This window comes from Canis lupus, chromosome 30, assembly GCF_011100685.1.
Source record: "Canis lupus familiaris isolate Mischka breed German Shepherd chromosome 30, alternate assembly UU_Cfam_GSD_1.0, whole genome shotgun sequence".
In the NCBI taxonomy this organism is placed as follows: Eukaryota; Metazoa; Chordata; class Mammalia; order Carnivora; family Canidae; genus Canis; species Canis lupus.
In genome coordinates, this window is record NC_049251.1 from 35,509,429 (window position 1) to 35,533,477 (window position 24,049).

The following is a 24,049-nucleotide window of genomic DNA, read 5'->3' on the forward strand; positions in this document are numbered from 1 at the left end:
CGACTCTTTGTGCTTTTCCAGACAATTCTCATAGGTCCTATTGTTTCCCTTGAGCAACAGAGGCTGTTGACGCCTGCCCCGTTTCACGGAGGTCAGTTTGCTCTCTTTCTGAGGCTGCCAGAATGTCAAGGGTCAAGCTCAGCCCAGTTTGACCCACTGACTTTTTAGACTGGGCCCCTTTTGTAAACAAGGTCAGGCCCTTCCCCTCCCTTAATTAGAATCCCTTAGTATGAATGGCAGCGTTATTTTGTGGTGTTTGGTTTGGGTATGAGGATAGAACGCTTCTCTTCCTCTCTTTTCCTCTCGTGGTTTACTTTTGGATTACTTAAATAAATAGATGAAAACGTCCCCAGTTAAGCATCCAGGCAGTGCCAAGGCAGCGTGCCATGTTTATCCGTATATATGCCAGCCTGTGTATTCCCTTTCAGCTCAGATTTTAAGGCAATCTTATGCATTTCTTTTTCCTACATAATTTCTTCCATTTCCAGAGAGAATTTTTTTTTTGCCAGTAGCATAAAGGAGCTGCCTGACAGTGTCATTAAGATAGGGAAAATGCTGAAATGATTATGCTTGCTGGACCGGAAGGGACTAGCACTGTGGCACGCGCAGTGGAGGTGAGTGAGGGGCTCTAACTAAAGCTCACTGCCAAGCAGGTTCCATCAGGACCCCCCCCCCAGTTTACGCACAGGGAACCTGATTCACATGAGGAGTTGGACCCGGTTGGCGGCCGAGGCAGGAATCACACCTCATCTGCGGCAGCCTTCTGGGTCCAGGAGCCCCATCCAGAGGCTGTGCTGTTCCCCAATATTTGCCCAACAAGCCCTCATTAGAATTTGAAAGGGAGTTGGGGTGAGATGGGGCGGCAGGACAGCAGTGGATGAGGAGAGGACCTCCTGGACATCCCTTGGACAAGGCTGAAGGCCGGGGTGGGGGGTGTGGAATGCCACCTCGACCTCTGCAGGAGCTGGCCTGGGAGCAATGGTGTACCCGTGTTTCCAGCCTGTACGGCGTTCAGTCTGGGGGCAGAAAGTAGAGACTCATCCCCTGGAAGAAACTCCCAGCCATGGACCACTGCTGGTCTGCAGTCCACCCCGTCCCCCCACTTTACCCTCCTGTCCCCTGCTCTCACTCTGCCTCCACCACCCCTGCCTTCTGGTCTGGGGTCTTGCCATGCTCTGCCCACCTCAGGGCCTAGACACTTGCTGTGACTCCCGCCTACAGCACTTGCTCTGCGATGTCTGCAGGGCTCAGTCCTTGGCTTCATCACACTCCTCGCAAAGGGTCCTCCCGCCAGCCTCATTCCACTCTACCCCCCCGCCCCCCCATACCATGCTTACTGCCTCGTTTTCTCCATAGCGCTGTTACCTGAGATGACAGTATTGATTGGGTCATATGTTTATGGTCTGTCATCCCCGCCAGCACGTGAGCCCCAGGCATGCAGGGTCTTTGTCGGTCTGGCTCCCTATTAGGTCCTTGTACCATTACAGAGCCTGGTATATAGGCACTGAATGAACAAATGAGTTCAGGGATTCTGTGGTATCTGCAGCTACCAGAATCCTCTACCAGAGGGTATCTGGGCTTTTCTAGTGCTGGGATGAATGATCAAAAGTGAGACAATGCTGTGAAAATCTGGTTTTGTTAAGATAGATCTCTTTTGCATATGCGTTAATTTAACTTTTTAATGACCATGGGTAAATTGTTATAATTCCATCAGTATTTCTCTTTCACAGATGATCACACTGAAGCTCAGAGAAATTCATTGACTTGCCAAAACTCCCATAGGCTTTGAACAAGGATTTTATGATACGAATACACATGGAAATTTAATTTGTGTATCTATCATTATATAGTGGAAAGAGCCTAGAGTTTTGAGTCAGAAGGTTAACATTTTACACTTTGTCTTCGCTTGTATTTTAGTATATTTATAGCAATATTATCACGGGCAACATACCCTTTCTAAACTTTAGTTTCCTTATCCATAAAATGAGGATAATGAATTTTAAAAACAAGACTTCAGGGGATCCCTGGGTGGCGCAGCGGTTTAGTGCCTGCCTGGAGACCCCGGATCGAGTCCCACGTTGGGCTCCCGGTGCATGGAGCCTGCTTCTTCCTCTGCCTGTGTCTCTGCCTCTCTCTCTCTCTCTCTCTCTCTGACTATCATAAATAAAAAAAAATTGAAAAAAATTTTTTAAAAAAACAAGACTTCATTAGGACTACCTGTGATGGGGCAGCCCTGGTGGCGCAGCGGTTTAGCACCGCCTGCAGCCCGGGGTGTGATCCTGGAGGCCCAGGATCGAGTCTCACGTTGGGCTCCCTGTGTGGAGCCTGCTTCTCCCTCTGCCTGTGTCTCTGCCTCTCTCTCTCTCTGTGTCTCTATGAATAAATAAATAAATAAATAAAATCTTAAAAAAAAGGATTACCTGTGATGGAATATTAAAGTATTTAGTGAAGTCCAACATACCTGTTAGGCACTCAGTAAATGCTAGTTGACTTATACACACCTGTTTCCTCACCTACAAAATATTATACCTGCTTCTTCAGGCTGCTATTAAGCTCAAAGTAAGGTGCCTGCCGTACTTCATGAACTACAACACCTAATGCAAATGACTTCTTTTTAAAAAAAAAAAAAAAAAAAAAGATTTGTCTATTTATTTGAGAGTGAGGGGCAGAGGGAGAGGGAGAGTCACAAGCAACCTCCGTGCCCAGCACAGAGCCCAATGCAGGGCTCGATCCAAGACCCTGAGATCATGACCTGAGCCAAAAAAAAAAAAAAAAAAAGAATCAGACACAATTGACTGAGCTACCCAGATGCTCTCAATGCAAATGTTAACTGATCATGTAACTGGCATGGCTCAAAATGCTAGACATCCTAGAACTTTCTAAAAGAGAAATAATGGGGATGAAAATATTCTATTCATCCTTACACATTGTTGGAAAAATTGTTCAGGACGTTTATGTTACTGAGAGAGAGAGTCATTCTTATCCTATGAGGTCTCTGCAACTTTTTGTTTTACTTCTATACACAGAACTTTTTAAAAATGAGCTTTGGAAAAAAAAAAAACTTGCCTCTACTATTTATTTATAGTGGTACTAAGTGTAGACAGTCCGGTCACAAAATCTGTCATTTGCTGGATACTCAGATAAGACTTTCTCTGCTTGAATCCTTAACTATAATGTCATTAGTGTCGTGTATTTCATTTGAAAATTATATTCGAGTGATTGATGGGATTCTTAAGATAGGTTTCTCATGGATTCCTAACTATACCTGTGTCAGCTCTCTTTGGGTCTTTGGTGGTGAACAGGCTTTTTCATTTTCTCTTGTTCTCTGGTTCCTATGCTTCTGGGTTGGTCACTCAGCAACCAGTGAGTGACCTTAAAAAGTAGGTCACCTTGCTTGCCTCAAAGTAGATTGCAATATTTCTTCTGTAGATTTTCTTCAAAAAGATGACTGTCTTGCCTACAATAGACTATTTGAGGCAAGACTTATTTATTTAGATTATTTATTTATTTAGATTCCTTTCTCATTTGAAAAATTCAGAAAGACACACAGGTAAGCTCAAAGTAAAAATCACCCATAATCCTTGAACTAACAAGAAAATATAAATGTATATAAGAGGCAAGTGTGTATAAACTAGAGAGTTATATAATTACTAGTGCTATTTCAGAATAACATTTAAGGGTTGTGAGGGGATAGCCCACTATGTATAGCTGAATGAGATAGTGGCAGGTGGATACATGAATTCTGGAGATGTATTTAGGCCAGGAAGCTTTACATTTTTATTTTTGGGATTATGTCCTTAAAGGCCATGTAGTCATTCTCACACAGCCTAGATCTATACCTCGTCCACTGCAATACTCAGCCTTACTTTTTTTTTGGTAAAGATTCATTGATTGATTGATTGATTGATTGAAGAGAAAGAGAGAGAGCAAGTGAGCAGGATGAGGAGCAGAGGGAGAGGGACAAGCAGACGCCACGCTGAGTGCAGAGCCCAACATAGGGCTCGATCTCACCCCCCTGAGATCCTGACCTGAGCCAAAATCAAGAGTCGGATGTGTAACTGACTGACCCATCCAGGTGCCCCTCCAGCATACCTTTTGTAGCCTCAGAGTGTCTACCTCTGGGCCTGCCTCCACGTTTGTACCTCCAGCCACACTGATGTCTCTCCTATAGGGAGTGCCCCTTTTTGTGCTTCTCTGGAGCGCTCCCCTCTCTATCCCTTGATCTCTGTGGCCCACGATACCTATGATAATTTTCGTTCTTGAGCACATTCCCAAAGGATTCCCTGAGGGAATGGCTATGAGGTTGAAACTCTGGTCCAGTAGTTCTGAGCCGACTCATGCTAATTGAAATAAATCACCCACCAGCATTTAATTTAAAAAGAGAGAGGTAGATAAGCAAGGAGAAGAAGAAATATGAGTTTCCTACTTTTTAAGCATGGCATTGACCCCAGATAACCTCAGGAGTAGATCAAATGGTATATTAAAAGGCACTTACGTTTCATGCCTGTTCTGCCCAAATTAATGGATGAGCGTACATTCCCCGTTGGATTTATTATGCCTGTCAGCAGGGCTGGAAGGCAATGTGGACATATTTGCACATTGTGGAAACAGCGTGGTTGAGGCTCCACAGGTCTTGAGCTCACATCAGACTCTGACAGCCATGCCGATGACCCAGTGGGAGTTGATTTATCCTGAACCTTTAAAGTGACTGACGTTTTCCATTCTCTGAGTTCTGGACTTTCTCTCACAGAGCTGGTGGCTGTTCCTGTAGTGAAAATAGTAAAAGCTACCTTATGATAATGGTGAATGTTCCCTCTTTGAGCATAGTTCAACCACTTTTAGGGTTTAAGGTCATCTTTCCTTGCTGATGTCTAGTCATTGCCACCCAGCCAGAGGGGGGCTGGAAATTACCAGAGTACAGTTTGCTAGAGATGCTTCTGTAATCAATCATTGTGCCAGGTTCTGGAAAGACAAATGAAATCTGTGTCTTCTGTATGGCTTCCTAGGTCCTCATTTTATCCATACTGGTCCCCTTAGTGAGACCCCTCACTATTATTTAAGTGTGACAAAGAGTAACTGAGTTTTATTAGTTGCAGATCTGTGTTAACTCCCCTGCATTGGTTATCTCTTGTGTGTACTTTACTTCCAAACTTAGTGACCTAAAAATAACAATAAAATTCATTATCTCACAGGGATGCCTGGATGGCTCAATGGTTGAGCGTCTGCCTTTGGCTCATGTAGTGGTCCCAGGTCCTGGAATCAAGTCCTGCATCGGACTTCCTGCAGGGAGCCTGCTTCTCCCTCTGCCTGTGTCTCTGCCTCTCTCTCTCTCTGTGACTATCATGAATAAATAAAAATAAACTAAAAACATTATCCCACAAAGTTTCTGTGGGTCAGGAATGTAGGAGCAGCTCAACTGGATGCTTTTGACTTGGGAACTGTCATGAGGTGACAGCAGGATGGTAGCTGGCTTTGCTGTCATCTAAAGGCTTGACTGAGGCCAGAAGATCTGCTTCTAAGGTGGCTCACTCATTAAAAAAAAAAAAAAAAAAAAAAAGGTGGCTCTCTCATGGCCAGGAAGTTCATAATGGTCATTGGCAGGACGCCTCAGTTCCTCATTGAACGTGCCTCTGTCAGGTATCTTTACGCTATAGCCCCTGGATTTCCCAGATGATCCAAGAAAGCCCAAAGTAAAAGCCCTACTGCATTTTACGACCCCTAGCCTCAGAAGCACACCTTGACACTTCCACGATCTTACTGGTTACACAGGTTAGTCAGCCTTATCCCATGTGCAAGGAAACTGCAGAAAGGTGTGAGTACCAGTAAGCCGGGAGGCCATGTTAGAGGTGGGCTCCCACTTTCTCTAGAGCCTTTCAGAACTTTCAATCCCCTATAGTGGGAAACTCCCATAGTGCCGTTTCCAATAAGGAACCAAAAGTTGCTCCTGGGATCTGTAGGTTCCATCAGTATTAAATACATCTAACAATATCAGTCTTACACGGAGTCCTGTTAAAAGAGGTATTCACTTCCCAACATCTCATTTGATGTTTGTTAACAAACAAAAGTACAGTCCAGAAAAGTCAAGGTTAGAGTCCACTTGTGATCACAGTTTCCAAGCAGGATTTTCTTCCACCACGATGAAGCCATATGGGCACTGTCAGGTTCCTTTTCTTCCCTAATGTTTGCATTGAAGAAAGTTAAACAAACAAATCAAACTGAACCTCTTTTCACAAAGTTACTATTTCATGGATTGCCATGTAGAGTGTAGGCCAGGTTCTTTTGTTAGCTGCTGCTTTGAAATCCATAGCCAAGACTGCCTGGCACAAAGCTCTGGGAGTTGGCAAGCCAATCCAGTGAGTTGGAAGCTCATTTGGAGCTAAAGAAACAAGACCAGCAGCATTGTAGAATCATCTCTCTTATACCCTTATAGTTGGAAGAGATCTGAGAGACCTTCTAGACCTAACCTCCAATGTATACAGGTATATATTCTGAACTGCTGAAGACATAACAGATGATCAGCCCACTTCTGCTTTAATATCAACGATGAGAAAAGCTTACCGCCACTACCTTTGATTGTCCGAGAGTTCCCATTTTCTCCTTGAGCCAAATTTTATCTCTGTGTATCTTCTAACCATTGACCTTCAATTTTTCCCCATCTGGAGTAAAACCAAATGTGAAATTCTTTCAAAGAGTTGAAAACCGCTCTCATGTGGGTCTCCTTAGTCTCTTCCAGGTTAAACATTTCCCTGTTTGTTCAGCCTTCTCTTCTGAAAACAGTCTCCAAATCCCTTACCATCTTCGTTTCAAGGTCCATCTGAAAATGTGGTATCCATTCATTTGTGTGACAAGTATTTGTTGAATGCTGTCTATTGGCAAGGCACCGTGCCAGTCCAGATGTCTGACCAGGACACAGTCAAGTGGGAGTGTTTCTTCCAGTTAATTTGGATGTTACATTTCTACTGATGTAACTAAAGATTATATTAGCTTTTTTTTTTTTTTTTACAGCCATGTCAGACTATTGGATTATTTTTGGCTGTGATCAACTAAGATTATCAGTTTCTGTTGAGGGAAACTGTTCTCAGTTCAGGTCTTCCCAACCCTGTCTTCATGTAATTGGTTTTTTGAACCTACATGAAAGATTTCACATTTATCTCTATCCATTTCCATCTCGTTGGTCCAACTCATTGTTCCAATCTATTGAAGTCATTTCGATATTTACTAGCTCTTTAAATCTCGATTTCATTGTATTAGCTGTTTCTCGAAGCTTTGTGTCATCTGCAGTTTCAGTCAGCCTTCCCTCTATCTTTGTATCCAAGTCACTCCTAGTAATGAGGAGTAGAATAGGACCAGTGACAGAGCCATTTGGCAGGTCACTAGCACCTCCCTTCCCCCTTCCATCAGCATTGTTTGAGCATAGGTTTTTCAGCCAACCCTGAGTCGCCCAAATTATACTGTCATCTGGTCTGCATTTCTCCATCTTGTCCACAAGAATTTCCTGAGAGACTTTGCCAAATGCCTTTATTAATCAATACATTCTGGGTCTCTGACATGCACAGTTGTCAGTTATAGTGACCTCCTGCTCTCTCCACAGGGAGAAAGTGGATAGGGCAAGATGAGAACTGTTCTGTCCTCTGCTTGTGCTCCCCAACTAGCAAACTCCTGGATCAGTCTAGGGGATTGCCAGGTTCCTGAGCATGGATCTATTTATTGACTCCTTGTCCTGACCCTTTAAGACCAGGAGGCCAACCGTAGCAAACCTGTTTAGCATCCTAGCCTCTTAATTCCCAATCAGCTGCTCTTCTATAGCTCTCCTGGTTTCATCTTATCCTCCCCTTTTCACCTCATCCATCTGTTCTCTAGCATGCTTCGATCCTCAGGTTCATGGATTGTCATAATTCAAATCACCAAATTTTGACTACCTAATGTGAGTTCCTTGCAAGCTATGTCCAAGCTACGTCAGTCCTACCAACCTACCCAGATACGGATCTATGACAAGCTGTCCTGGTCAGTTGTACTCCACCTTAGGAGTTCCTGCAAGGTCATGCCAATACCCCCTTATGTAATAGGGCCCGTGATTTCTTCGTTCTTTGTGACTTCATGCCCTTACTTGTGCATTTTTTTTCGCCCCAATTTATGGTTATGAGTCCCCGCCGTCATTCTTGGTGATACCAATGGAAAGGTACTCACCACCTGGGGTCAGTTCAAGGTCCTTGTGTTACCCACAGTGTGTCTTTTGGTTTGCAGGCCCTTTCAGTTATAAGCAGCACACTCAGCTTGTTCTAATTTTTTCATGGAAAATGCAGAGCTTTAGTGCTTTTTTCCCATTATGTCAATGGGACCTATTCATTGTCCTCTAGTGTAGTCATATAATGTCATCTGAATGTTTTCCCCTCTAAAACTGAAACATAAAACTCTCTAGATCAGAAATTCCTCTGCCATATTTTCCCTGCTTTGGGAGATGTACACTGTTTCTTTTCTTTTCTTTTCTTTTCTTTTTTCAGCGTTTTGTTTTGTTTTTCCCACTTTTATTGAAGTATAACTGACCTATAACATTGTGCTGGTTTAAGGTGTATAACATAACAATTTGATATTTGTATATGTCATTAAATGATTGTCACAGTAAGCTTAGTTGACATCCATTATCTCACATAGTTAGAACTTTTTTTCTTGTGATGAGAACTTTTAAGATCTATTCTCTTAGCAACTCTCTAATGTACAGTACAGTATTGTTGACTATAGTCACCACACTGTATATTTCCATCCTCAGAACTTATTAATCATATAATTAGAAGTTTCTGGCTTTGACCGCCTTCACCCATGTCCCCCATTCTCTAACCCCTGCCTCTGGCAACTACCAATTTGTTCTCTGTTTCTATGACTTCGGGAGTTTATTTGTTTCTGGTTTGACATGTAAAGTGAGAGCATTCAGTATTTGTTTTTCTTTGGTTTATCTCTTAGTGTACTACCCTCAAGTACCATCTGTGTGTCACTAATGACAGGATCCCCTTCTTTTTTATGGCTGAATAATGTTCCTGTGGGTGTGTGTATACACATATACACACAAAGTTTTCTTTAATCATTTATCCATCCATGACACTTAGGTTGTTTCCATGTCTTGGCTATTGTAAATAATGCTGCCATGAACATGGGAGTGTAAAGACCTCTTTGATATATTGATTTCATTTCCTTTGGATAGATACCTAGAAGTAGAATTGCTTCAATCACATGGTATTTCTATTTTTCTATATGGAGGAACCTCCATATTATTTTCCATAGAGGCTATGCCAGTTTACTAATTTCCACCAACAATGCACAAGGGTTTCCTTTACTCCACATCCTCACCAACACTTGTTTTCATCTTTTTTTTTTTTTTTACTATTAAGGCATTTATTTATTAAAACGCTCTCTGCCAAGATTTCACATTAGCTTAAAATTCAAATCAGTCTCTACATTTCTCTACTGAGGACTCCACCTCAATGTAGGACATAAAAGCACCTTCTCCAGCAGTGAGTGTTACCAGTGTCCACACGGTGAGCCCCACGGTCAGCCTCTCTGTTTCCCAGGGGACCCAACTAGATGTTAATACTGCTCTGCCACAGGGTAAAAACTCCTAACTCAAACTCATTGGAAAAGGGATGAAACTTCTGCAAAGTGCACTTTAAGAAGAGGTACTGTTTGCTCATGAAAAGAAACCAGTGAGTTCTCTAAGAATAATAAAAGAGGGTATTTTACAGTTAAGCACATGATTTGGAGTGAAGAATTTGGATGTTGTTCTGCTGCTCCAGGCTGTTAATACTCTTCTTGTTCCTCCTGTGGGCCTCCTTCATCAGGTATCACAAAGCCTTCATCTGTGGCCTAAAGAATGTCCACAATCCTCTGCAATACAGGGTTGTTTTCCCCTTCGTTCTCCTGGCAAATCAATGTTTCTTAACTTTCCAAAGTAGAAATCTCTCTCTTTCCCCAAGTCTCCAGCAGTAAGTTTCAATACATTGACCTGCTGCATCACTTCAGCTGCTTTGTCATCCCCGTTGCCCACACCAGGATTCTTTTGCACCATACCCGGGCCAGCCTTAGGGGTTGCAGTAGTTCTGCGTGTTGCAATGGGCCTGTGTGGAGCTGCACTGCTAGAGCTGAGAGGTTTCTTCGGTTTGTTCAGAGCTGGAGCAACAAGGGAGGGAGCCACTGCAGTGTTTTGACCTTGTCTGACAGCTACAGGGTCTTAGTCCTTTTCCGTCATAGTTTGCATCAAAAAACTTCTTGAACCACTGAACAAATTCAAAATTCTCCTGAAGCTTTGCTTTTACTAATTTGTCCACAGGAATTATTTTGTCAACACCCATTCTCTTAAAACCTGCTTGTAGTATTTTGAAGTTCTGGATGTATTCATGCTCTAGTTTAGCCTGGAATTTCACTTTCTTCAAGGCAATGGAGTCAGGGAACAGCATGTCCATAAACTGACCATAGGCAGCCCCTGAGCACAGCTTTGTCAGATTCAGCTGCAGAGACTCATTGATCCAGGCCAGCATGTCATGTCGACTTAGGTTATCACTGGTGACAGACGCTGAGTATACGTTCACTGCCATCTTCGGCTCTCGGCGGGACCACATCCACTGCCTGTGCCCGACCCCACCTGCCCACCCGCGTGATCCGTTTTGTCTTTTTGATGATAGCCATTCTAACAGGTGTGAGGTGATATGTTACTGGGGTTTTGATTTGCATTTCCCCCAACCATAAGTGATGCTGAGTATCTTTTCACACATTTATTGGCCATTCGTATGCCTCCTTTGGAAAATGTCTATTCCATTCCTCTGTCCATATTTTAATATGATTGTTTACTTGCTATTGAGTTGTGCGAGCTCTCTATATATCTGAGCTATTAACCACTTATCAGATGGATGATTTGCACACACTTTCTCCCACTCCCTAGGTTCCTTTTCATTGTGTCGATGGTTCCTTTATTGTGCAGAAGCTTTTTGGTTTGGTGCAATCCCCAGTTGTTTATTTTTTTCTTTCTTTACTCTTGGTATCAAATCCAAAACATCATTACTGAGACTGATGTCAAGGAGCTGCCCTCTGTGTTTTCTTTTCGGAGTGAGATACGCACTGTTTCTACCTAAGATTCATGGCGTTCTCATTCATAAGCCCTGTGTAGGTGGCCACCTACCAATTTCCCATCGATTCCATGGTCTTCCAAAACAATAACCTTAAAATGAAGTAAGAGATGAAAACTTTACCCCCTTCCTTAAATCTTTAATTCCCTATTTAGGAACGTGAACATATGTGTTTTCATGTCAATTTAGGGCCTCTAAATGGTAAGTGAAAATTTAAAACTTTCTGAATTAAGTAAAATGTGTACTTGCGTGTGGCCCTCACCTGAGTCATTTTTTTTCTTGGTGGGTGAGTGACTCGCAAGAGAACTCAAGCTCCCAGCTCTCCGCGTAAACCCTAGGAAATCTGAGCTGTTAGCCACCGTGATTCTTTACTAAATGAGCCTGTTTATACACATTTTCCAATGTACTAATCTCTTCTTGCATTTCACTTTGAAGAAAACAAGGTTTTTATTAATTGGAGGGGGATCTCTCACAGGATGTTCAGTGTGACTGCTCGTCATTACATAATAGTTATAAACAAATGAGCCGTCTTTGAACTCTGCTGTTCGGGCTTCTACATCTTGGCTGTGGTTCTCCAGCTGACACTAGTGGTGCAGTTAATTAGGGTGGCTGTGAGGGGTAGACAGGGGCAGAAAATAGGCAGGATTTAAAAGCTGTTCCTGTTACCTTTTGGGGAGTTTCAAGTCCTTTCTACATTATAAAGCTAGAGGGTAGATTTATGTTTTATTTTCTCCCTCCTTGGCTTTGGACTTAATGAGCCCAAAGGAAAGGAGACTCATTATTTAAAATCTGGGTGATGTGCATTTAAATTTAAGATTTGTATTTGCCCAGACTTTTTATCCCTGAGACCCAAGGTACCTATGTATAAATCAAACGGTCATCAGTTACATTGGCGAGCTGCATCTCCCCCCTGTTGGGAAAAGCTTAATCTAATGGGTTATTTCCCCAAACTGGCTTTGTTGCTTGCTTATTTGTAAAGTGTAGGGTATCAGCTGGAGTGGGAAGGGAACTGGAAAGAATGCTTTGGTCACTTTACATGAGTTTTAAAATACTGGCTAGTAAGAGAATGCCTATTCACAGTGTTTATTAGCAATTCGGTTGGGGGTGGTGGTGGTGGTGGTGGTGGTGGGTAAGTGCTAAGGTTTCCTCCAACGACAGAGTGCAATGTCCAGACAGCAGGGCCCAGGCTGAAAATGATGCAGGGAAGGGGACTAGACCTCCCCTTCTTTGAGAATTCTAAGAATATTTGTTCTTCCTCTTCCTCTTTGTCTTCCCCTCTCCTGCTTAGATGTGGTGAGTGGAGGCCTGGAAAGGAGAAACTGGGCTAGGGAAACAGAATCAGACTCAGATGTACTATAGACCCTCCCTGCTCCTGGCCCCCCAAGGCTCGAGGTGGAGGCCCTCAAAGGTCAAAAAGGTCATGTCCCTTCTCTGCCCTGAGGCAGAAACCTCCAGGTAGACACTCCCTGAGTTTCCTTCATCTTCCTCTTCCAAGTGTTTTTTTCTGCTCTCTGGGTCTCTCTCAAATGCTGCTCTATTTCCGGGCCCCTTGGAGAAGCCAGCATTACCTCTTGTTTAGGTTGTAGCAGTGGCTTGGGAGCCACCTCCCTGCTTCGTGCTGGCGCTCGCTGATCCGCTTTCTGTGCTGCAGCCAGGGCTCTCCTTCCAGAAGGCAACGCTGATCTCAGACTCCTCGGATTAAACCTGCAGGGACTCCACCCTCATTGCCATTAAGATGAAATCTGAGGCCTGTGGTGACATGACCTCTGCTTCTCTCGCAGCCCTGCCCCCTTACCCCACCCAGGTCCGTGTCAGCTACACAAGACTGGAAATGAGCTCTTTGGCCTCTGGCCCTAATGCTTTGAGGTCCTCTGGACTCAACGAAGGCAGCTTCCTTACCCGGCCCATAATCCAGAGTCCCTAATAACCCCCCAAGGAATCTTACAAAATGCAAATGAAAAGCCCTAAAGATGCCAAAGCATTTCCCACAATTTCCAGAGACTTCCAGGGCTTTTTCCATGCTTCTACCTCTGCACTTCCACATCCTCATGTGCTCCCTTGGGTTCTGTCCTCATTAGTCAAGCCCCCAACCAAGTTTCCACAAAAATCCACATGGCATACCTTTACTATCCAGGAACCGACTAACTAAAAATTAGTCTTCAGTTGAAGACTAGGATTAAGAGTAGGATGATCATGAGAAGTGACTTTAACAAGTGAGTGGCCATAGGTTCAATAGCCTTCACTGGCTCAACCCCATATTCCACTCCCTTTTTCTTATTCCCCATTACATTCAATTCAACTCTAATAGAACAAATAACAAAAAATAAAACAAAATGATAAAACAAAAATAACTGCAGTGGTTTAAAAAATCTGTTTCTGTCTCACATTAAAGAAGTCTGAGAATGGCAGGGAAGTTTTGTTGTCCTCAGTATGAGACTTTTTTTTTTTTTTTCATCTTTTTCCTGCATGAAAAAGATGCAGATCATCTTTTTCCTGCATTGCCCTGGCCCCATGAGGCTGTCATGGGTCTGTACAGGTAGGGTTCTTTGGGATGCAGACATAAGCCTGATCTGTGCACATACATCACAGTTCCAGCTGACTTAGGAGATAGGTACAGATCTACCAGTTCTCAGAATGCAACAGCAGGTTCACAGGTCCACAGCCATAGTGAAGAAGGAAAGAGCAACACAGGTTGTCCTTGGTGCAGCTCTCCCATACACTGCAGGTCCACACACACACACACACACACACACACACACACAGGTGGCTGGTTTCAAAGCTGAGAAGCTACCCACCAGCTTCTTCGGATAGCCCCCTTCCAGCAAAGCAAGGCCCAGCAAAGCAAGGCCCAATATTTCTCTACTAAATAGCACCCATATGAATATGTTTAGCTGGATATGTATTCACTGTATGCTCAACACATCTGCATCAAATCTATCTTTGGAAGACTGCCCTCTTTGGGAAGGAAGGTAGTAAATTCATAACCTGGTTATCTTCTGTCCCATGATAGGCCTGTAGAGGTAGAGATGGAGGCCTTAGGGCAGAGAAAGCGACTGGCCCAAAGGTGTCAAGGCATGAAACATCTTCACATGTTTAGGCAGCAGGTATGGGAGGTCCCCCAACTTAAAGACTTTGTAGTCTTTAGGGTAGTTTTTGAGTAAAATTTTTTTCTTCTAGAAGTGATTCATAATTTATGAAAACTCAGAGCTTTGATGTAGGATGATTTGCATCTATAGTTTATGGAATAGGCTCTGGAAATTTGTTAGTGTTCTATCCACTTCCCACCCAGAGTCACCAGTGAAACTGAAAATTTTGATTTCTTTGTTGGAGGTTCACTACTTCGAGCCTAGTGAATGCTGCGCTCCAGTCATCTCAATGTAAAGATATTTTATTTTGTTTTTAAAGATTTATTTGTTTGTTTTAGAGTGGGGGAAGGGACAGAGGGGGAGACAGAGAAGAGAGATAAAGGGAGAGAGAGAGAGAGAGAGAGAATCTCAAGTGGACTCACCACGGAGCAGGGAACCCGACATAGGGCTCAGTCTTCTAACCCTGAGATCATGACCTGACCTGAAATTGTAAGTCAGACGCTTAACCAACTGAGCCACCGGGGGCCCCAATATAAAGATTTTTTTTTTTAAAGATATTTTAAAACTCAATCTGTAACCACAACTAGAAGACAGCAGTTACTAATATTCGCACAGCAGGGGGCCAAGTGCCAGCCTAAGTATTTTATATGGACTGACTCGTTCAATTTTCATAATAGCCTCATCATTAGGTAGGGACTACTATTACTCCCATTTCATAGATGAGGAAGCCAAGTCACAGAGATTTAGTCACTTGCTCCAGGTCACAAAGCTAACAAGGTGGTTGTGTCAGGACTTTAAACTCTTACCCAGGGGATCCCTGGGTGGCGCAGCGATTTGGCGCCTGCCTTTGGCCCAGGGCGCGATCCTGGAGACCCGGGATCGAATCCCACATCGGGCTCCCGGTGCTATGGAGCCTGCTTCTCCCTCTGCCTGTGTCTGTCTCTGCCTCTCTCTCTCTCTCTCTCTCTCTCTCTCTGTGTGTGACTATCATAAATAAATAAAAATTAAAAAAAAATATTAAACTCTTACCCAGTTCAGAAGTTTGACCATGTCTTTAAAGTTATCGGGCTATTTATTTTATTTTAACATTTACTTTTGAGTTTTTAGCTAAGTGAAGAACACATTATGGGCCAAACCAGAAAGAACTTGCTGGTGTGGGGATAAGCCCTTGGGCCTTGACATCTCCAGAGTGGTCCCTCCCCTTCCTGGGCTGTGGTTCCCAGACTTTGTTGCCCTCCTCTGCTCTCCAGCCCCGAGTCCTTCTCTGGCTGTTCCCCCGTGGCTCATCCTGGCTCCTGGCTCCCATGCCAGCTGGCCCTGAGCATGAGCATACTGGCTGTCTGCATGATGGGGTCCAGAACCAAACAGTAGGGCAAGTAGATAGAAGTATCCAAAAATCAGACCCATGGAGGAAGGGGCAAGGGAAGACAGAGTCCGTGAATGTCCTGCCTCCTCTGAGATGGTAAGCGTGTTTAATCCTTTCTGTTTTCTCTCTTGAGAGCAGGCCATACCACTCTCACCTCTTGAGTGGTCCCTCTTGCTCACCCAGGCCAGCCCTGAGGTGACCTCCTGGTCTCACACAGACAGAATGCTCTCCTGGGGCCTTCTAGGCCACCGCTCTCTGTTCCCCACTTCAACCTCACCCTCGTCTCACTTTGTCTGATGTCAGCCAAATATTTGCCTTTTGCAACATGAAGGGAGAAGTTTGGTCTGGTGGCCAGGAGACACACCTAGCTTTAAACACTGCCCGAACCACATACTAAGTATGTGACCTTAGGCAAGTCCCCTAAACTATTTCTCAGTGTCCTCATTTATAAAGGGGGGGAACTTAAGGCTTTCCTTTCACTGTTGTCACGAGGACTCGAGTCAGATAATCCATAGTGCTCTATAACGTTGGCTCCATGAAACCGTATGTGTGGTGGTTTGGAGCCTGGGCTCTGGAGTCAGACACAGCGGGTTTGAGTCCTGGCTTGGTCACTGTCTCACCACGTAACCAGTGACCAGGTGACCTCTCCTGCTCCGTCACGTGGTGATAATAGTAGTATCCACATTAAAGGATTGTTGTAAAGATTTCATGCTTGTAGACTTAATACACCACGGTGCTCAGCATGTGCGTAGTTAGGTGTTCAAAAAATACTATTGTTTGTCATGGATGATCATCCTCACAGCTGTTGGAGTTAATCCATTCAAGAGTCATTATCCTGAGTATCTGTGAAAGGCTCCTCTGAGCAGGATCCTTTCCAACAAGGCCCAGACAGTTCTCGTAAGCCTTTACTTGTGCTCTCACTCAAAGTTCCCAGTTAGAACTTTCCCAGTTGAAGGCTTCCTTGCTTTTTATAGCAGACAGAGGCTTGGCCAGCCCCACAGGCAGAGTTCCACGGCCGACAAACTAGGATCATCTCCCCAAGGAATTTGCCTTCATTTAAAGATGAATGTTCCAGAAACAACCCTCTCTCGCAGTGCAGCTTTGGAAGTCCCGTTTGCTGACCTGCTTGGAAACAGGAATCTTGATTTTAAGAAAGGTTGATTTTGCAGGAGGTTGACTGTATGTTATTGTCATAAAACACATGTCATCTTAACTGAGTCTGTGTGAGAGGCGACCTTCGAGTTCTAAATTTAGAAAAACGGCATTGGGAGGACTTGTAACCTCTGAAACGATGGAGGAGTCTGTGTAAGTTGTTTTAGGTACCTCTGCTGGGAATACCCGGGTTGTGCAGGCCAGCTGCCTACAGATGCTGTCACTGGTGAGGGCTGGTTTTTTGTTTTGTGGGTTTTTTTTTTTTTTTTTTAAGATTTATTGATTTGAGGGGATGGGCTCAAGCAGGAGGAGGGGGGGGGAATCCTCAAGCAGACACCCCGCTGAGCGGGAAGCCCAAGTGAGGCTCAGTCCCCACGACCTTGAGATCGTGACCTGAGCTGAAATCAAGAGCCGGATGCTTAACCAACTGAGCCCCCCAGGCACCCAGAAGACTGTTTTAAATGGTGCATTCTTAGGGAGAATTTGGTCTTCTAATCTTTTCACGTTTTTCATTGACTGTATTAAGTTTTGTGAATCTTCACCTGTTTTTACTTCATTCAGTATTAGTTTCCCCAGCCACCACCTTTGCCCCAGGCCACACCCCAGCCAGGACTCTAGATTACTCAGAGGTGTTATTATGTCCCAGTCTCCAAATCCCCAGGGCGATTCGATGGTAAATTCTAATTATCTCCAATTGTAACAGCCTCAGCACTAATGTCTCGTTCCCCTGTCACAAAGGTGGTCTCACCACTGTACCCCCAACCCTGCACAGAGGAAAGAGGTGGGGAGCATTCCTTTCCCATTGTCACTGCTCCTGGGGGGCAGGAGATGGGGTGTCCAGGACCCCGCCCTGTATTTCGGGCGACTATTGAAAGTAAAGGATGCTGAATCCCGGAGAGGTTTGGACGGGGCCAGCAAAGCCTCTGCAGGATGCCGGACGGCGCAGTGCTGACGGCGGCCACCTGTTGGACGCCCTCATCAGAAAGTGATCAGCGTGGGGCAGTCACCTGGACGTTCCCACTTGGCAGCCCTGCCCTGCTGCGTGAGCCCAACCCAGTGGGAACCTCCAGGACCAGGGCCCGTGTGGTCGTTTTCAGAGCTTCCCTGGTTGTCTGAAGATGCGTCGGGGCTGGGACCCACCGCAGTGAGGTCCCTCAGTACGGTTCACACGAGCTGGTGCAGTGGTGGTCGGTGGTCCTCCCCCGGGTCCGCGGCTGCTGGACACTCTCTTTATGCCCATAGCTCCTCCCCACCCTCTCATGCCCTGGCAGGGATATTCTCCGTTAATCAAGCATAAATGGCAACATTACAGTGTTCGTTGTTGGGCATTTGCTGCATAGTCTTGCTCATGTCTACACAGGTCTGCATGGCTTCGTGCAGGCTTCTGTTGTTGTACCAGACATTTTCCTCTTGCCCCTCTAGACCCCTCAACCACCTTTATCCATCCCCTCTCTGACTGTAGGCGACTCTATATGGAATGCATCAGACCTCCTTTCCCTCTTGTCTCCTGTTGGGGTCAGCCAGTGGGAAGCCCCACATGAGACAGAAAGGAGGGAGGAGAGTGGTGTCGGGTATTTATCCCCTTGCCTTGCTCCTTAAAAGGTTATCTTAGGTGTTTTCTCTACGTACCATCCCTTTCTGGGTTCCAGCAGTCTCTGTGTCTCTCTCTCCCTATCCCATTGGGCCTGGGAAGCTTCTCTTTCACTCTCACTAGTCCTAGGTTACTTCCCTACGAAAGTGATTCTCAAAGCATGGCTGCTGGACCTGGGAACTTAGGCATGCAGGTTTCTAGCTGCACCCCCACCCCAGACCTACTGATTCAGACACTCTGGGGAAGGGGTCCAGCAGCTGAACAAACCCTCCAGGTGATTCTGTTATACACTTAAGTTTGAGGACCATTGTACTATGCTTTCTTCCTTTGCTTTAGACACAGCTTTGCTAATAATCCCCTTTTTAAAGCCCTCCTCAGATTGTCAGAATTTGAACTTGCCTTTTTTTTTTACCCTCTTGCGAGCCAACATGATGCACCTGTTGATGCACATTTAGGTTTGCTATTCCACACTGTTGTGATCTTTGTTTATAGACCTCGGTGCACATGTATGAGTTTATAAGTAGAGTAAATTCCTTGAAGTAGCATTTCTGGGCTAAAGGGAACATGCATTCAAATTTCAATAACTATTACTAGATTATCCCCTGAAGAGGTTGTCCCAATTTGCTATTTTCCAAATTGGTCTCCAGTTATTTCACATTGTGTCACCTCTCCCATGATGATGAACCAGCCAGACCATGGCAGTGTGTTAGGGTCACCCTTCTCAGACTGGGGAGCACACAGATCCCCTGGGGGACTTGCTGAAATGCAGACTCAGATGTGAAAGGTGCGGCGTGGGGCCTGGGAGCCTGCATTTTTCACAGGCCCCCTGGTAATACTGGTCCATGCTGGTCCCAAATAACAAGGGATTAGAGAATAAGCATAAAGAAATGGCTAAACAGTGGGTTTGGGATTCAAATCCCCATTCAACCATTTAGCAATTGTGACTCTGGTCAAGTTGCTTAATCATCTGGAGCCTCAGTTTCTTCATCTATAAAATGAGGATTGGATCCCCCTGCCTCGGTGTTTTATGATGACCAAACCAGGTAATCCATGCATGTGCAGGGCTTACTTAGCACAGGCCTTGACACATCCTGGCCACTCCACAAATGGTAGCTCACACTGTTAGATGCCTCCCCCCTGTCTGTTCCTGATACTCAGCTGCCCTCAGCTCCCTGCAAACAGCTTCCAATGTCCTAGCCTGGCAGCTGCTCCAGAAGAGCCCCTTGTCTTCAAGGCAGCCCCTGGTCCAAGGTGGTAGCTAGGACCCAGTGGTACTCTCTGGCATGCCTGGAAGGGAGCCTGTGCACGGGGTTGTCAAACCTGCCCGCTGAGCAGCCTTTCCAGGATCCACCAGCTGCCCCATCCATCCCCCAGTCATCAGACTGTTCTTTTCTTTAGGATGATCTTAGTCCTGATGAAAACCTTTAGCCACTTCTCTCACCCGTCTGCTTCGTCTGCTTCTGGATGAGCCTGAGTGAACTGCCAGGGGCATCCTCCCATTTGGAAAAGAGGTGGAGCCCCTCCCTGCCTCCCAGCAGTATCTAAACTCGGGTTTCTAGGGAACATGGCCAAGGCCCACTCTTGTCTCCACATACCTCCCTTAGTCCACGGAAATCTATATGCACAGGGGTCCCCCAAATAGTGCCGTTCAGCAGGTTTAATGTGCATATCATTTGGAGTACAGATCCTGGTCTGCAAAGGAAGATTTCAAAGGCCGGAGCCACACCATCAGGGCCTGGAGAAGCTGCCTCAGAGCCGCTCGGAGCCAGCCAGAGCCAGTGCCTGGGAGCGGGGCGCGCCTGGCCCCCGTTGAACATGACCTCAGCTTTCTGCTTCCCTTGGAGTTGAGGAACGTGGGCAGACAGCTGGTAAAGCTGTGAGCAGATGTGTGGGAAGTGGCTTCTAGAAGCTGCCTGGAGGAGACCAGAGGCCGAGGAAGTGGATGTACTGCCTGGCAGGCCCCGGGTCTTGAATTCATCTCCCCCCCCACCCCCCGCCCCCTGGGCAGGGCTTGTGCCCGGAGGATGAAAGAACAGAGGATGGCAAGAGACACTTGAAGGGGTGGGGAGGGAGATGCGGGCTCTGGAGGCCACTTTGGGAGTCTCACTCAGCGGGTTATGGAAAAAGAAAGAAGAGCTGCTGCTTCCTTTTCTTCTTGAGCAGCCCTCTCATCTGTGGGTCCTTCTGTTTTCACCCCCTTAGCGGGGTCAGCTCTTCCCCCTCCCTCTGGGGGGGCTTGACCTGTCACCAGCCCAGATCCCCCTCCCGGTCTCCTATGGGCCATCTCCCACTGTCCACGTCCCTAAAAGCACCCTCCTGGTCCGCCCCAAATCTGCTTCTCTTTCCGTACTTGCCACTCCCAGGTAGGTCTGTGCTGGCAGACGGTGTTTCTGCAGCTTAAAAACAATTGTGAGCTGTCATCCTGCTTACTCCTAGGTCTGTCCCGGGATCAGGTGCGATGTAGCAGACCTGGGCCCAGATCGGATTGTTCTGGCCCCAAGGAGGGGGACTTAGGCTCTCTGCCTGCTTTGAGGGTAAGAGTCCCGGGTACCACTGGCTGCCTTGGTGCAGCATTTTCCTTGAAGATGTTGCTCATTGCATTCCGCAGCAGCCTCTTACTGAGGACCCAGGGGAGAAACTTCCCTCCGGTTTAGCTGAGTAGAATTATCCGTCTTTGTCCTGAGCAAGCAGCCTGCTCTGGGCCTCTGGGCCTGTGAACCCAGTGTCACATTACTGTTCATGGGAGAAAGCTCAGAACCTACACCTATAGCGAGCACAGCAGAAAGTACAACCTGTGTTGTTATCTTAACTCCACTCCAGGCTTTGTTGTGTCTTCCTCTACTTATTTTAATTTATGTTACCTTGTATTATTAACATATGTATTTAAACCTCCTTTAAGGTAGGATATGAAATATGAAAAGTCATACCCACCATCTCTCATATGTTTATAAATGAACACACACATATGTACAGTATCTGTAGAGATATATTTATTACGTAGAAAGATGCAACCCTTCATGGGAACGTGATGATTTGGTAGATTTTACACAAAGGGTCTATTAAATAGTAACAAGATCAAAGTAACAACACTTCTAGGAAACTAGGAAAAAATAGTGCAGCCCTGTGAAGAGAGATCTGGATCTTGAATTTCAGCTAGAGAGAATTCGGGTTGTAGGTAGCAACCAAAATTCAGGTCGCTTTTATGTGGCTTAAAACACAAACACACTCACTATAATTATGTAACATGTAACAAAAAGCTATTGGGGACCGTTTTCTGATAATGGGAAGTTCCTGGCAACCACATGAGTGATCTCAAGGAACAGGAGCCATATGGGCCTTCTTCCAGACACTGGGCCATGCAGCACAGTGTTCTGAGGACCTGTTCGTCCCTGTGCTCTCCTAATAGGCCATTAGAGAAAGGGACTATTTGCTGGTTAACAGAGATGAAAGTTTCTGTCATTTTTCTGCAAGCGAACAGGTCTTTAATATTTCCTGAAACCACAGGTCTGCTTCGTATCTTGTAACTGAAACAACTATAATCCTTAACACCAGAGAGCCGTGGAACAGAAACACCTGTGGGAAAATTAGGCAGAGCATTTTTTTTTGCAAGCCACGTCTGGGATCTGTAAATGCTAACTGATCACTGGCAGGTTTTTTTTTTTTTTTTTTTTTTTTTTAGTCAAATGTTTTCAAAGACTTCCCTCTACCTGAGTGGGGTGTTAGGTGTACATATTTCACAGAAATTCCCAGTAGACTTAACGACCATGGCTCTGTGTCCATTTGTCAATGTTACCGATCATGTTCATAGCTTCTGTTTCTGAAGCCAAACCTTGATCCTTTTAATTGGGTAAGCTTTCTCTTTCCCTGACACTAATGAAATGATTTTCATTAGTGCTTGCACGTTCTTAATCATTGCATCTGGATTGGGGGTTTTATGGGAAAACCAAGGATAAATCATCAAGAGTTGGGAGAGAAGGTTAACTTTACTTTTGGGAAACTGTATGAAGGCTAATTCACATTATATGCTACTTGAAGTCGGAAACAAAGACTTTTCATTAGTAGATGTAAGAAACAGACAATTTTGGGGAACAGGCTGGGCTGCTTTGGGTATGTTGATGGGAATTTGGTTTAAGTTTTGAAGTATACTCCAGCCTTTAGTTGCCAGATTTTTAAAAAATATGTCTTTAACTCTTTAGGAGAAATTTTTTTTTTCCTATCAAAGGTTGATGATACCTAGCAAATTATAGCCAGAATTTTTTGTTAAGTTTTCATTGTTTTTCTAAATAACTTTATTGTTTTCATTCTGACTTAAAATTGCTGCAAGATTATTTTTTTAAGACAAGAAAGATAAAGGTTTTGTAAAAAAGGTGAAAACATTTATATTCTTGCTACTCAGAGAGAAACACTGATAAAATTTGGTATATTTTCCTCCTGGCTCTTTCCTGCACATGTAAACACATACACACATAGACACACACACACATATGTATGTTATAGGAAAGGATTCATACTATACACACGTATATAACTTGCTTTTCTTAATCTATTTTAGATATTTTTCTTTTTTTTAAAAGGTTTTATTTATTTATTCATGAGAGACACAGAGAGAGAGGCAGAGACATAGGCAGAGGGAGAAGCAGGCTCCCTGCGGGGAGCCGGATGCGGGCCTTGATCCCAGGAACTTGGGATCACGACCTGAGCCAAAGGCAGTTGCTCAAACACTGAGCCAAGCAGGTGCCCCTATTTTAGATATTTTCCCATGTCAGTCTGCATATAGATCATTATCATTAATAATAGTGACTTTACTACTCCATTATATGTATTGCAATTGATCAAATTCCCTATTTTTTTGACATTTATGTTGTGTACTATCAACTATGGTCATAGTAATGCTATAAAACACACAACCATAAAATCTCAGTGCCATATAGAAATAAACACTTTTCCTCAATAATTCATAGAACGGTAAGCATGGCACTGGTATTTGATGAGGTGGGTGGGGAGGCTCAGCTCTCCAAGTCTCTCATCCCCTCCTGGGATCTTGTCTCAAGTATGCTGCCTGGTTGTGTTTGTTCTTCTCATGGTGACAACAAAAGTGTAGGAATGCAAGCCCAGTTCCATAAAAACACCATCTAGGGATATGTAAAGACCCAAAAGGAGAGATACACAGGTCAATTTGGCTGATTGCAGTCTCGAGACCCCCAGACCAGCTACATGGCATCAAATAACTCACTTCTGCTTGAGTTCCCCCTTCTTAGACTTCCTCTAAACTCTGCATGTGTGAATATATATAAATTTATCATCTATGTCTTATTTGATATATTGGTATCATAATGGAGAAAACGTTATTAATTACCAATTGAGGCATATTTGACTTCTGACTGGACATTTGACTTAGGTGAGCGTGATGTTCTCAAACTTCATTGGGTGGAGTGAGAGGCAATGCTATGTCATCAGAAGAGCCTTCAGTTGGTTGGCAGTTTACTTTGGGGAGTGACTCGAAACTTGCACAACCTTGGTTTATTTTTTGGGGGGAATGGACTCACCATCCACTCTGCCTACCTCCTAGGGTTGTGAACAGCAGATGAGAAGGTACACCATGAACAATGAGGCCCTTCCCTTCCAGTATGTGTTAGCAGAGTGTCCCGCTCATCTTGGGCTCATCAAACAGCTTTTCTCTGTACCTGGGCTTTCTCGGCATTTGAAACTGATAGGGAAACAAGACCGTATTTCCAGAAGGAAA

The 24,049-nt window shown here is 44.8% G+C and overlaps 1 protein-coding gene and 1 pseudogene across 1 annotated transcript in view; one reads left to right on the plus strand and one right to left on the minus strand.

Moving 5' to 3' along the window:
- The window catches only part of THSD4 (thrombospondin type 1 domain containing 4), a 566,261-nt gene that overhangs the window by 279,414 nt on the left and 262,798 nt on the right, over nt 1–24,049 (plus strand). The gene's annotated exons all lie outside the window — the stretch shown is intronic.
- LOC487627 lies at nt 9,790–10,597 on the minus strand (annotated as a pseudogene).